Source organism: Mustela lutreola, chromosome 8, assembly GCF_030435805.1.
Source record: "Mustela lutreola isolate mMusLut2 chromosome 8, mMusLut2.pri, whole genome shotgun sequence".
Classification (NCBI taxonomy): domain Eukaryota; kingdom Metazoa; phylum Chordata; class Mammalia; order Carnivora; family Mustelidae; genus Mustela; species Mustela lutreola.
Genome location: NC_081297.1, coordinates 146,086,303 through 146,100,437, shown reverse-complemented (window position 1 = coordinate 146,100,437; position 14,135 = coordinate 146,086,303). Strand labels below are relative to the sequence as shown.

The 14,135-nt window shown below is 58.1% G+C and overlaps 1 protein-coding gene across 3 annotated transcripts in view; it reads right to left on the bottom strand.

Moving 5' to 3' along the window:
* The window catches only part of MPPED1 (metallophosphoesterase domain containing 1), a 73,687-nt gene that overhangs the window by 8,988 nt on the left and 50,564 nt on the right, over positions 1-14,135 (bottom strand). The window lies entirely within an intron of this gene.

The window sequence follows — 14,135 nt, the reverse complement described above, 5'->3', positions numbered from 1 at the left end:
GGGCTGCTCCTGCCCTAACACGCTGAGCTCCCAGCTCTGCATGTCTGCAGCCCCGACTCTGGGCGTGCTCACAGCCGCTCTCTGGCTGAGCCAGGCCAGAGTCACTGCAGGGAAAGCTGCAGCAGCCTGGGAGCCGCTCAGAAAGCCAAGCCTAGCGGCCCTCCCAGGAGCCCAAGCCCCATTAGCCTCCCGGGAAAGAGGCAACATGTTTCTGGCACTGCCTTCCAAATACAGAATTCATTCTTCAAAAATCTAATCAAATATTTACAAGACGGGCTGAGGCCTCCTCTGCATGGAGAGAAGGCGTCTGTTCGTTCCTGTGAGGCACAGCAAGGGGTAGCTTCTTGATAGAGGGGCCTAGAAACATACCAGAGACCTCAGAGACCCCCAGGAGCAGAGGGACCCACGCAAGCCTCTGCCTGCCCTGGCTCCCTCTCTTCCTTCCTCTCGGCCTGGCGTTTCCCCGTAGATACACCTGCCTAGCTCTTGGAAATACACCGCCTCCGATCCTGGGAACGTGGACTTCACCCTGTCCCTGGGGAGGCCCTGAGAGCTTGTTCAAGGCACCCAGGTTGGCATCAGGCACCTGTTTCTACCCCTGGGCTGGTGACTTCACCTGTCCCAGCACGATCATGATGCCTTTGCCCCAGACCCTACCCCATGAGGTGCTTCTGACCCTCTTGCTAGGTGCTGTGACCCGGACCCAGAGGGGAGGGGGAAAAGGAGAGTGGGAGGAGGCTTAAGAGGTTAAATTATTCTTCCACTATGAAAACTCCTTCTAAACACCCAGGAGCTCCGTCAATGGGCAAAGGGGAGGTTCTAGCTTGTATTGAAATTTCAGGGGGAGCAGGAAGAGTCAATGATGTTTGCACTCGTGCAAACATCCAAAGGAGATATTTTCCAGGATGGCCTGTGGGTTGGGGAATACCCTCGTCAGGCTGGGGGTTTCTCCAGCACAGCAAGGGACACAGACTCTTCATGGTGACCTCACCTCAGAGGTCTTTAACCAGCCCACAGGACCTGGAAACCCCTCCAGCCCCTCCTGTGGGTCCACTCAGGTTCCTGCCATGGGAAGTGGAGACAGAAGGGTGGGGCCAGGCCTTCTTCAAGGTGTAATCGGCCCCAGATGCTCCCAGCATTCTACATCTGGTCCATCAGGAGGCCCTTTGGGACCAGAGCTGAAGTCCAAGGTTGCCCTGGTTTCAAGACAGAGGCCAGGGCAGGCAAGAGCTCACAGAACCTGCGGTCCAAGCAGCCAGGGTCCAGCCCACCCGCTAGTGGCCCATCCACCTGGGGGCAGCTGTGGTCTGAGACTGTGAATGCCCAAGACAGGACGCCCGGGGCCCTGCAAAAGCCCCACCCTCATCTCCAACGAGACCTGGCATTGGACCAAGCCATGCCACGCTGAGGGCCAGGAGCCCGATGTCTGCGTACGGTCCAGGACACATCACAGACTCCAAGGAGGTCGGATGAATCAGAATTCCGACTGAGCCATGGGAGGCAGCTTTATGTCCTGAATTTCTGTCTTTCTGTTCTAAAGTAACCATTGGAATAATTTTCTTACAGAATGATAGTTGCCATGACAACCAGAGCAAATTTTCCTTTTCTGAAACAGATGTCTCATTTAGTTGAAAATTAGAATGTGAACAAACCCATGGGAAAAATTAATTCAAACTTTAACAGAGCGCTGAATACAATGTAATCTCTCAGAGGTTAACCCCTTAACAGCTTTTTTGTACGCTGATGGTAACCTTCGAATCCAGGCTAATTAAGCCCGCTTAGCCAATATAAATGACCTCCTCGTGGCCAATCATTAAACGATTTCCCCCTGAAGCGTGAATCCCAGGTCCCCCGACAGCAGACGGGAGGGGGATTTCGCTAGTCTACAGAGAACGCCGAAGCCCAGTGCGCTCTGCTCCGCCAGGTGAGGCGCACGGCCCCTGGAGGGGGGGCACCCAGGGGTCACCCGGTTAGCCTGGGCTATGGGCACCTCATTTCCAGGGGATGCTGGGGTGTGCAGGCAGAGGAGGCCTGGGGTGCCCTGGGGTGGGGCTGGGCCTGCTGGTGCACCCAGGCCAGGGCGCGATGCCCGAGGGCGAGCATCCGGAATTCCCTTGCCCGGAGGCCAAGGTGGGGGGCACCCACAAAGGCACAAATCCAGAGCCTCTCCATGAGCCCCCAGTCCTCACACCCACATGGGGGGGTGGCAGCTGCCATCAATGCTCCATTTTACAGATGCGGAGACTGAGGTGTGGGCAGGTACAGAGACTTGCATGGGGTTACCTGCTGACCAAGTGAGACGGGGGTGGGGGGTGGGGGGCTCAAACCCCAGACAGCAGAGGCCGAGCCTGTGCTCTCTGCCTCCAGGCCAGATTTATGCAAATAGGACCAGGAATCCCGCCTCCCACCTCCCATCTCCTCCGCAAGCCCCACGGACTTCCACATCTCTGCCCAGTTAACCCTTAACAAAGTCCCGGGAAGCTCCCACTTTAAAGACAAGGAAATGAAGGCACAGAGAGGCCAGGTGATTTGCCCGAGGGCTCGGAGGGGGCAAAAGGGACATGCACCAGGGTTCCTGGCTCCTGCGTCCTATGCCCAAGAGGTGGCTGACCCAGAGAGGACCCTACAGGGGTGACCAAGCCACGGGATCCCTCTGTTCAATGGCAACAGCCTGCTGTCCCTCTGAGCAGCTCCTGAATGTACCCTCTCCAGTTCCAGCCCAGTCCCTGGCCTCGCTGGGCCCCCACTGAGCCTGGCTGGACAGGGAGGCAGCACCTGTGACTCTGGCTCCTGGTGCCCCAACTCTAAAGTGTTCCCCCAGGTGACTCCCCTACTCCAAAGCCTTCCATGGCTCCCTGTGCCTAGAAGACAAGCTCAGACCTCAGAGTGCGGCACACAGGGCCCATGGGCTCTGCCCCTGTCCCCCTCTTGGACCGTCCTGCTCAGATTTCCCCCTGAACTCACCACATGCTGGCCACAACAATCCTTTCTGTTTGCTGAACACCGCCCGCCTCTCCCCATCTCTGGGTTCTTGCTCCTGCTTTTTTTTTTTTTTTTTTAAGATTTTATTTATTTATTTGACAGACAGAGATCACATGTAGGCAGACAGGCAGAGAGAGAGGAGGAAGCAGGCTCCCTGCTGAGCAGAGAGCCCGATGCGGGACTCGATCCCAGGACCCTGGGATCATGACCTGAGCCGAAGGCAGCGGCTTCACCCACTGAGCCCCCCAGGCGCCCTCGGGCTCCCGCTTTTCCAGCCACCTGAAAGCCCTTCTTAGCCTCTCCTCAGAGTCCATGACCCATTATTTGTTAAGGCTTAGCTCAAAGACCACCTCTTCCAGGAAGCTTCCCTAATCGCCTCTATCCCCCAGGCCCAGGCGACCCCTCCCTGCCTCGAGTCCCCTGACGGTGGCTCTCTCAAGACAGGTTCAAACTGTCCCTAAATCCCTCTTGCCCAACAGGCAGCTGAGCCAAGCAGACTCAGGGACGGCTGGTTCCCAGCGCAAATGAACGCACGCATGATGGAGGCAATGGTCAGGAGCTGCACCGGCGGGCAGGCAGGTGGAAAAGGACTAAGAATTCACCCTCTCCTCTGTGCGCACTCCCGACCGGAGCCCCCCACCCCAGAGCCCCCGGAGTCCCGAGGCCCTGAGACCTGTAAGAAGCACAAGCATGAGAACAAACCACCCAGCGAGCATCCCGGCCTCTCCCAGCCTCCCATGACCTGCTGGGCGGGCTCGTGTGCCCATTTCGCAGATGAGACCTCAGAGGTGAAGCCAGGCTCAGTGTGCTCTCCTCCTCTGCTGCATCTTTGCTCACCTCCTTCTGGGGACCTTCCCTGCCTCCCCAGGCAGCCCGCTCCCTAGGGCTGGGGGTTGAGGGAGGCGGCCCTGCCTGGTAGAAGGAGACAGCCTCTTACAGCGGACCTCGTGGGCCAGGTGTTCCTACTTCCGTTCCTCGTTCTACGGGGGTGAAAGCTGCGGTGTGAGCGGGGCGCTGACCCTACTCCCACCGAGAAGCTTCTCTCAGAGATGGCTACACCGAGAGCATCTCAGATGGGGGTACCACACGTCAGTGGCCCCAAGAGCCTCCCAGAACACTCTCGGTACCCCAGGGAGGCTGCGCTCCCATTCTGCAGCCGGGAAACTGAGTCAGTGACACACCCATGTGGCCCAAGCGAGTTCACCCCCACAGGTGGTTCCCGGACACCTGGGGACATTCCACAGTCTGAGCAGCCACCGCCATCACCTGGCTCTGAGGGAGAGAGGTCTGCCGCACTCCTGGTGTCCCGAGGGGGAGGCTGAGGGGGCCGCCGCCACCGGCCAGGGGCCCGCGGGGGCTAGTGAGGGGGCAGGGCCGTGCGGGCTGGAGACCGGTCCCCAAGGGCTGCCAATCACACACCTTGCCCCCCGCCCCCCCAGCATACAGCAGTTCCGGCAAGTCAGCAGCAAGATAAGTGGAACCGAAGAATGGGGTCCTTTGTCATTCCTAATTAATGTCCCCCACCCTGCGAAGTGCGGAACCATTCATCTTTTGTTTCGCGGGGACTGTGCAGCAGGGAGAAGGCAGACAATTCGTTTCAAACATTAATCTCGTGGAGACTAGCGCGCATCTGTGCGCAGGGGCCCTCTGTAAAGGAGATAACAACAAGGTGAAATGGAGGCGGATAAGGACCGGGAAGGGGCAGAGCAGAGTTTGTGTGAGAGAGAGAGGAATGGATGGGTGTGTGTGTGTGTGAGTGTGTGAGTGAGTGGGGCCTGTGTGTACATTGTGTGTGTGTGTATGACGTGGGGAGGTATGCACGTGTGTGTACGGTGTGTGCATGGGGAGGTGGGGGGTGCGCGTGTGTAGTTGTGTGTGTGCAGGGGTGAGTGTGTGGTGTGTGTGTGCAGCTGCATGTGTGTGTGCACATGTGGGCATTATGGATGGGTGCATGTGGGGGGGGGGGCGTGTGGTGTGTGTGTGTGTGTGCGTGTGCGCGTGTACAGAGGCAGCACGGCGGAGGGCCAGGAACGGTGAGGAATTTTCTTCCAACATCAGAATCCACCAGCTGTGCATGGTGCGCAGGGCTGACAACGGTCAGAATCCAGGGAGGAAGGAGAGAGGGCGTGAGCAGCAGCGGGACCCTTGGCCGTGGCCACGCCGGGTCCCTCAGGGACAGGCTGGGCTGTGTGGGCTGGCTCCCACCCTCCGGTCATTGTCCCGGCCCAAGCGGGCGGGCGGCTCAGGTAGGGTATGCGGCCAGGCCCACGGGCAGGCCGGCTCCGCGGCTCCAACTGAACCCAGACATTCCTGACCCAATCTGGGCTCCAGATGGCGGTGGGGGGGAGGGAGGTGTGGCGCAAAATACCACCAAAGTCCCTGGTGCCCCACCACCAGCTCTCCGTGCCCCCCCATCTCTCCCTTGCTCGGCCCTGGGAGGGGAGAATCTGAGTCTGATTTCCCAGAAGTGGGACTCAGAGCTCAGGAAAAACACAGCACTACCGGGGCCAGGGATCCAGGGAGCCCCGTCTGGGCTCTGCAGCCCACAGGGGCTACCCACGGGACAGGGCCAGGGGCTATCGGGAAGCAGCAGCTCCCAAGGCCACCACCAGCTGGCCCGAAGCTGACCAAGTCCACCCACCGGGCCTGGGCCCCGTGATGCTGTGCTGGGGCCGAGATCTCTAGCCAGTTCCTCGACCCAAGCCTCACCATTCCCGTCCACGAAGTGGGATGAAAACAATCCTGTCTTGCCCCGTTGCTCGCCAGGTTAAACGGGACGATTTTGCAGCAGCGCCCGGCACAGGGCGGACCCAGGGGTCTCCGAATTGCAGCTATAGGAGGGAAAGCCTGCCCCTCCGGCCAGAACGAACAGAGGAAGGCCATGGCCTCATGCTAAAACCACCCAGAAACGCAAGAGGAACCAACGGTAACAGACACAGCGCGAGAGGCACAGGCCTGGCTGCCTGTGACCTAGGGCAAGTGGGTCTCCGTGGCCCTGAAGTAACCAGCAGGGAGCCTCAGAGTGCTAAGGGGAAGGAGTGGGGCCGGTGATCCCCCCTCTACAAAGCTGGGCCCCCAGAGGGTGTCCCGGGACAGGGAGGGAATGGACCAGAAAAGGCTGCCCACGGACCACAGGGAGGCAGGCACCTGCCCCTGATCTCCAGCCTCCGGGTGAGCCCACAAAGCCCAAGAAATGAAAGTAAGCCATCCGCAGGTGCGGGCACCCACAGGCCAAGGCAGGCACGATCCTGTCTGAGGGTCTCCCCCAAACCGGGCTGCCCAGGACGGCCCCGGCAGAGCTACACGGAACACGAGCGTGTGGTGCAAACGTCCAGCGCCCTGGACACCTTGGACAAGTGTTAGAGAGAGACTGAGAAATACGTGTTTTTCAAAAGAATAAAAAACTTTTCTTAAGAGACAGAGCAAAAGATTCTGGGGGAGCAGCTGGAGCTGTGCCAAGCCAGGATTCCTCGTGAGGGGTTGGCCCAGAAGCCAGGCAGCCGTAACGGGCAGGGCCAGTATCCCTGTGGCCCCAACAGCCTCTGACCACAGCCGGTACAGCAGGTGCTGGGCTGGCACAGGCCTCGGTTCTGGCCCAAATCCCAGACCCTCAGCCACATCCTACGAGAGCCTCTGAGGAGACAAGAAAGAAGCCAGGGTTTCACTCTGTTAGCCTCTATTTGGTTTTCTCCAGAAGACCTATTGGGCAAGGTTTAAAAAATAAATCTTTTAGCCTCTGTCTGTACCCAGGTCTGGGGCCTCCGTCCTGCCACCCAGGCCCAACCCGGCCCTAAGCACTGGGGGACCCTAAGCAAGTCCTTTCAGGTCTTGGATCTTGGGCCCCTCAGCTGTCCAGTGGGGACAAAGGTCTAACTACAAGTGGCGGAAGCACAGGGCCTTGGGGACAGCAGTGGGAACCGTTACTATGGCAACTGTCCCATCAGTAGGCAGAGCCTGGATCCCGCAGGTCCCAGGCTTAGAACTCCCAGGTGGCTCGGTGCCTGACCCCACCCCACCCAGGGGTGCCTTGGTGGGCAGCCCCAGCTGTGCAGAACACCCTGATCTCACCCCCTCCGCCCAGCCCCGCTCTGGGAAATCCAGGCAGAGACCTAGAGAGGGTTAGACGGTGAGTGGGACCACCGTGTGCTGAGCATCTACTGTCTGCCAAGCAATTTATGCACACGACCCCCTGGGACCCTAAGAGTGACCCTACAGCAGGGGCCTATCCTAGCTGTCATTTCACAGAAAGCCAAGATTCCAACCTGGGATCAGCCGGCTGGATCCTGCCGGCCAGCAGGAGTGTCAGCGTGGCCTTGTCCAGTCCTGGCATTTAAAGAGAGCTGGTCCTCAAGGCCGGGGGCTCCCTGCGAGAGGGGCAGGGTCCCCCACACCCCGCTGCCCACAGGCAGCACCAGGCCTCCAAGCTGAGCCCCAGGATCGGCGCCCAGACGCCCAGCAACGGCCGGCAGCCTCTTCTCGAAGTTTAATGTCTCAGCAGGTTTATATTCCTTCTTTCAAAATACCAGAAGTAATTAGACCAGATGGACGAGCGGCATGCCAATTTCACTCCCTCCCGCACGCGTGGTTTTTTTTTTTTTTTTTTTAAATCAAGGCCGTTTTCAGTTAAATGAGAACAAAAAATGTATCCAAAACCCATAAATGAATACAGTATGTATACAGAGTTCTCTTCCAACACTTCAGATTCTGTGACAGCTCAGCTCTTCCTCTTTCTCCGTGGTCGGTTCCCACCCCTTCCTCTAAGCGCCTCTACCCAAGGCTCGGTGCCGAGTCTGCTCCGGAGAGGACCAGACGTGGCTTTCCTGTGACTGGCAAGTCACAGTGCCCTGGGCACGGCGTCACAAACACACGGTTCCCCAAGAGACCTGGGACCGGAGGCCCGCAGCGACGGAGTGGGGGAGGGGACTGGGCCCGGAGATGGGGCAGGGGTGGGGGGCAGGCCCTCAGCCGGGGGGTGAGAGGCAGCAGGGCAAGCAGGGAGGTGGCACGGTCAGGTTCTGCTCTGGAGGGACCGGCATCAAGGAAGAGAAGGAAGGACCTTGCAGATGAGAAAACTGGGGGAAGGCCTGGAGGTCCCAGAAAGACACGGGAGCACCACGCCACCACGCCACCACGCCACCACGCCGGGCCAGGCCCGAATGTTAACTGAGTTCCCCCGGCCTGGCGTCCGTCACCCGTCCATCCAGCCCTGTTCTGATGAGCCAGGCACGGTCCCGGCCGCTGGAGTAAAGACCACAGAACACAGAGTTGGGTCCCTGTTCTCGTGGAGCCTCCAACCGTCTAGTCGGAAAAGAGGCACGACGGAAAGCTATTGCCAGAGTCATGAAGACAACGTGTTCCTGGAGCTAAGGGACCGAAGGAGGAGGAGAGGCCCAGGCACCGAGCCCGGCACAAAGGTGGAAATGGCTAATGTGGGGCGTGCCGGGAGGGACAGACTGTCTCCCCTCGGTGCCGGGCCACGCGGGCATCCGTGCGGAGACACCGGAGATGGGATCCCTCCTGCTCACCGTCAACACACTCACCCCCGCTAGATCCAACACCCCGGCACAAAAGGCTGAAGGGCGAACTTCCAGAAGACAACACGCAAGTATCTTCACGGCTCCAGGGGAGGGGAGATTTCTTGGATAGAACCCCAAGAGCACCCACCACAAAGAAAAACACTAATATGTCTGACTACCCCCAAGTTAAGAACTTGTGGCCATCTGAAGGCACACCTGGAGGAAAGAGTCCCAGAGGACAAAAAGCCACTTGTCATATTACGACAGAGTTCCTATTCGCAATACATGAAGAATCCCTACGAACCAGTAAGAAAAGACAGACATCCATTTTTAAAAAAACAATGGGCAAAAGACATGAGCAGTTCACAAAAGAAGACACCCGCGTGGCCGACAAAAGATGCTCGGCATCCCTGGCCATCAGGGGATGCAAACGGAACCACGTCGGGAGGCCAGCACAGCAGAACGGACGTGGTTTAAAAGTCCTACCGTACCAAGTGCCGGCCAGGATGCTCAGCGAGGGACGGCCTGCTGGGGACAGGAATCCACATCACCGCTCTGATAGACGGTTTAGCGGTTCCCCTAAAGAATGCAGGGTCTATGACCTGTGCCTCCAGGCCTAGTTGGGTGTGTGTGTGACCATGTCTTGTGGGTCCTGCTGGAGCAAGGACCGAAGGGGACATGTAGGCAAGCGTGGGGCCGGGGACTGCCTGGGCCATGGCTGGGTCGGCACAGGATGTTGGCCGTTACGGAACACCGCCCCCCCCCCCCCGCCCAGACACCACCACCCTCATCCCGAGCCCGCACATGGCGGGGCCAGGCCTGATGCACGTCTGGATCTCCAGAGTCCCACAGGGGCCCGGGCACACGGTGGCCTTGTGGCCTTCAGAATGTGGGGCCCAAGGGAAATGTGGAAGGATTCTCTCCCATGCAGAGCATCCCCCGGTGACACCACTTAGAAGGGCCAATCGTGCTGCCCACGGGTTTGCTTTGTTTCCCCTTCCTCGCTTGTTCTGGACAGTCCTCCACGTCAAGGCCAGCCAGGTCATGATGCCGCTGCTCCAAGGACAGCACCGAGATGACTCACCCTGCCCGTCTAGCCCCCGAGAGCATGCAGGACCCTCCCTCTGCAGGGGGACCTTCCATGCAAGCAGAGGAACTGGGGCCCTGTCAGCGGGGAGGGGCTGGGAAGCTGCCAAGCCCAAACACAGTGGGTCTGTGCTTGCATACCCCTTGTGCCAGGCAGCTCAGCACTCAGTGAGGTCATATCACTGCTCTTCTGGGCTCCTGCCTATGGGACGGTCTTCCCGCACTGATGAGAGCCTGCCTTCTGTCACTGTCTTCTGTGCTGCTCTTGCTCTGCCTGCTACCGTCACACCGAACAGGTCTGCCCCTCAACCTGGGTCAGCCCTGCCCACAGCTCCAGACTCCATTGCAATCCGGGCCCTCGTGACCAGTGCTCTGTTCAACCCCCGATCCCCCCACGGGTATGATTCCACTTCTAAAGCTGGAGAGAGCAGCTCCGTACTCCCCGTGATAGTGTGTGTGTGGAGAGCAGGGAAAAGAAAGGGAAACCCAAGCATCTGAACTTCATAATAATTACCACCAGCTTGGCCGGGCTACCCTGCTAATGAGCCGCCATATGTCCGGGCGGGCGGCGCGGGGCTGCTGAGCCTCGGCAGACAGCTGGGGGGTGAGCAACCCTCGCACCAGGCAGAATCAGCAGTGGGACCAGGAGGTGCTGTGGCCGTGAACACCATCCCGAGGGCCAGCATCACCTGGGAACAGCACAGAGGAGCCTGGCAGGGGCGTGTCCCTTTATGCATTTGGGACACCGAGGCTTGGAGACACAGGACTCACCAGGTCAGACTGGAGTGAGAGGCAGAGCCTGGGGGCGCCCCTGGTGTGTCTGGACGCAAAGGAACACGTGCTCGGCTGACAGCCTGCACGTGTGAGCCCTGTGTCCCTTTTGGACCTCAGCTGTGCTGTGCAGGGTCCCAGCAGGTTGATGACACAGGGTGACAGGCAGAGGGAGCTGTGATGCCCTGAGCACTGAGCATCAGCCTCCAGAATGCCCACAGCCCTGCCAGCCTCCTGGCCTTTGCCTGAGCTGTTCCCTATGCCTAGCACACGCTTCCCCAGCCCCCGGCCCCCAGCCCTGCACAGCGGCTTGCGTCCGGCCCCTCTCCCAGGGGAAGACTTCTCTGACCCCAGCTCCCACCCCTCGTCTCCTGGCCCCTATGGAATCAAGGATTTGGTGGCTGATGTGTCTCCCACGAAGACATAAAGCCCATGAAGGCCAGAGCTGCACCTGTCTGGTTCTCAGCCTGTCCCCAGGGCCTCGATCAGTGTGTGGCATTCAATAAAGCCTTGACAAACGAATGAAGCAATTAGCAGCTGTCCATGAGCTCCTCAATATGCTCGTGGGGCCTGTAAGGTCTCGGCACACCAGAGGCTTTTTGGAGAACCAAGGAGCACAACCCATTGTTCCAGGCCTGGTGTGAAGTGGGTTTTGTACAAGGATGCTGAATGGTCTCTATGCTGGACCAGGAAGAGTCCAGACAAGGAGTCTAGACAACCAGTCTAAAGCCACATTCCACCTGCACCTCTACTTGCCCTTCTTTGAAATGGGAGAGTCCTGGCCCTGCCTCAGGGGCTGTCGAGGTATCAGCTGGAGTAGAGCTAACCTCATCCCGACCTCTACGCGGGAGCAACCAACCTCCAGGGCCTTGCTCTGGGCCAGGCCTTCATCTGGATGGGCCCACACAGACTTCACAACTATAACATGGTAGTATCATTTCCTCACTCTACAGAGGGACCAGAGAGACTAAGGCACCTGCCCAAAGTCACACAGCTAAATATTCATAGCATCCCAATTTGAACAGCCCTTCCCTTATTAACCAAACGCCGGCCCAAGGCTATTGCTGTGACTCTCCCCACCCGCTCCCAGCCCCAGATGGGGCCCAAGCAAATCCAGGGCAGCTGCTGACACTCCGGCCCACAGCCTGCGTGTGCAGCACAGACAAGGTAGCCTTTAGCCCTCAGCATCGATGGCTGCATAACAGCAACCAGAAGAGCACGGAGTGGGGCTCAGAAATATGGCTCCTCTCCTGCCTTTTCCACTTGCAGAAACCACAGTTCAAATCCCCCTTCCTACAGGGAGCCCTCCTGGACCTCACCAGGGCCTCCTGGGGTCCCTTCTCTGGCCTGAGCCCCCGCCACTCCTATACTCAGTACTGAGCTTCACATGGCATCAGGCAGTAGGTGCGCCCCCAGCCAGGATGACAAGAAAGGGGACAAGAAGAAAATAGGAAGTCCCCAGGAAAGTCTGGAACTAAAGGGTCTAGAACTGTCCAGGCTGGGAACCACAAAAGCTGAAGGCAGGAACCACTGGCAGCCTGAGCACAGAGCAGCTGGACTTCACTCAGGCCTCAGAGCACCTGACCTTGGCATCTAGCTGGCAGAGGGGGCCACGGGGCTGGTCCAACTCCCTGGCCCTCGACTCTCCCATGAGCCTGAGAGCAGGCTGCCAAAGGGCTTGTTCAGCCCCCAGCCACAGGGGTGCGCAGAGCTGCTGTGGGGGAAGGGGACGGACACTGAGTGACATCTGCCAGTCCCCATCCCTTGCTTGTCCTCCAGGCCACATTCTGGGTTCTGGCCAAGACCGAGTTGGAAGGCTGGTCCCTGCAGCATGTAACAGCAGTGGGGCTCCGTTCACGGAGAGTTTGTGGGTGCAGGCACCAGGCCCAGCTAGCCCCTCCTGCCGCCTTCACGACCACTCTTGCGGGACGTGCACACTCACTCTCATTTTGCAGGGAAGGAAATTGGGACACAGAGAGGTTAAGTGACTTGCCCAGGGTCACACAGCCCATAAAAGATGAGGCCAAGATTTGAGCCGATACTGTTTGGTTCCCAAAGCACGCTGTTAACTCTTACAGAATAGAATATTTTTTTGAAGTGTTGTGTATGTATGTGGACGTGCAGGGACAAGGGGGTGTTCAAAACACGGGGCAAGGAGATGCCGGCCAGGCTGCCTGGTCTGGTACCTGAAGGCCTCTTCTCCTGACTTCCCTCTTGTTCCTCACACTCCAGTCCTTCTGCACGTTCAGCCAGACCCCTTCTCCATGTCTGGGCCGCAGCAGCCCGCCAGGCCGCTTCCACCGCCTCCTCTCTGCTCCCATCCTTGGCACCGAGCTCAGCATGTCCTTGAGTGCCCCATGGTCCTTGATCATCAGGACCCTGGAGAGATCATCAAGACCCCAGACACGATGAGGAGCAAAGAGATGGCAGCAGGCTCCTCCCGTGGCTCAGGAGCCGTGGGACAGCCCACACGAGGGCAGCCTTGGCGAGGTGGAACCAGGTCCTAAACCCGCCAGCAGCCTCTGGGCACCAGGTGTCACCACATGGCATCCACCAGACAGGAGTTTCCCAGACACGCTGTGCTGGTAACGGCTCTACCCAAAGTGCCTGCACCCAGACAGTCCCCCTGTGCCCCCAAATCAACCCTCAGCCTCCCTGCGTGTACTTCTGGTGGTGCAGCGTCAGGCTGTGACCGCTCCGTAGCTGCAATGCTCTCCTCCTCCCTCACTGCTCAGGTCACTTCACCTCCTCCAAGGAGCCTCCTTGGTCCCCTCCTCACCCTGCCAGCACTTAGCACTCTGTGGCTACTGCCAGCTCTAAGCCCCCTAAGGGCCACTTGGTCTGTCCATCTACAGAACGAGGACACCAAATCGGTCTGCTCAGGGCTGAGTAAGAATTAGAAACAATGCTTACGAAGACTTTAGCCCAGGGACTGGCTTACTGAATTTGCTCAGGAATGATTTGCTGCCTACCACCATCACCATCACAACCACCACCATCAAGGTCACCATCATCACCATCACCGTCGTCACCATCTTCTTAGTATATGTGCTGCTGAAGTGAGCACAGTCATCACCATCATCTTAATTAATTATCACCAATATCACCACCATCATCATCACCACCGTCACCACCATCACCACCATCACCACCACCATCATCATCACCATAATCACCTTCACCATCATCACCATCACCATCACCTTCACCATCATAACCACCATAACCATCACCACCATCACCACCACTATCATCATCACCATCATTACCTTCACCCTCATCACCACCATCACCACCATCACCATCACCACCATCATCATCACCACAATCATCATCACCACCATCACCATCACCATCACCATCATCACCACTACAATGGTCATCACAACCATCACCCCACCACTATCGCCACCATCATCATCTCATCACTTCCACCATCCTCACCATTATCACTACCACCATCACTACTACAATGGCCATCACCATCATCATCACCATCATCACCACTACAATGACCATAACCCCATCACTATCACCGTCATCACCATCTTCTTAGTATATGTGCTGCTGAAGTGAGCATAGCCATCACCATCATCTTAATTAATTATCACCAATATCACCACCATCATCATCACCACCATCAACATCATCACCATCACCATCATCACCTTCACCATCATCACCACCATCACCATCCCCACAATCATCATTACCACCATCATCATCACCATCACCATCACCACCATCATCATCACCATCATCATCACCACCATTATCATC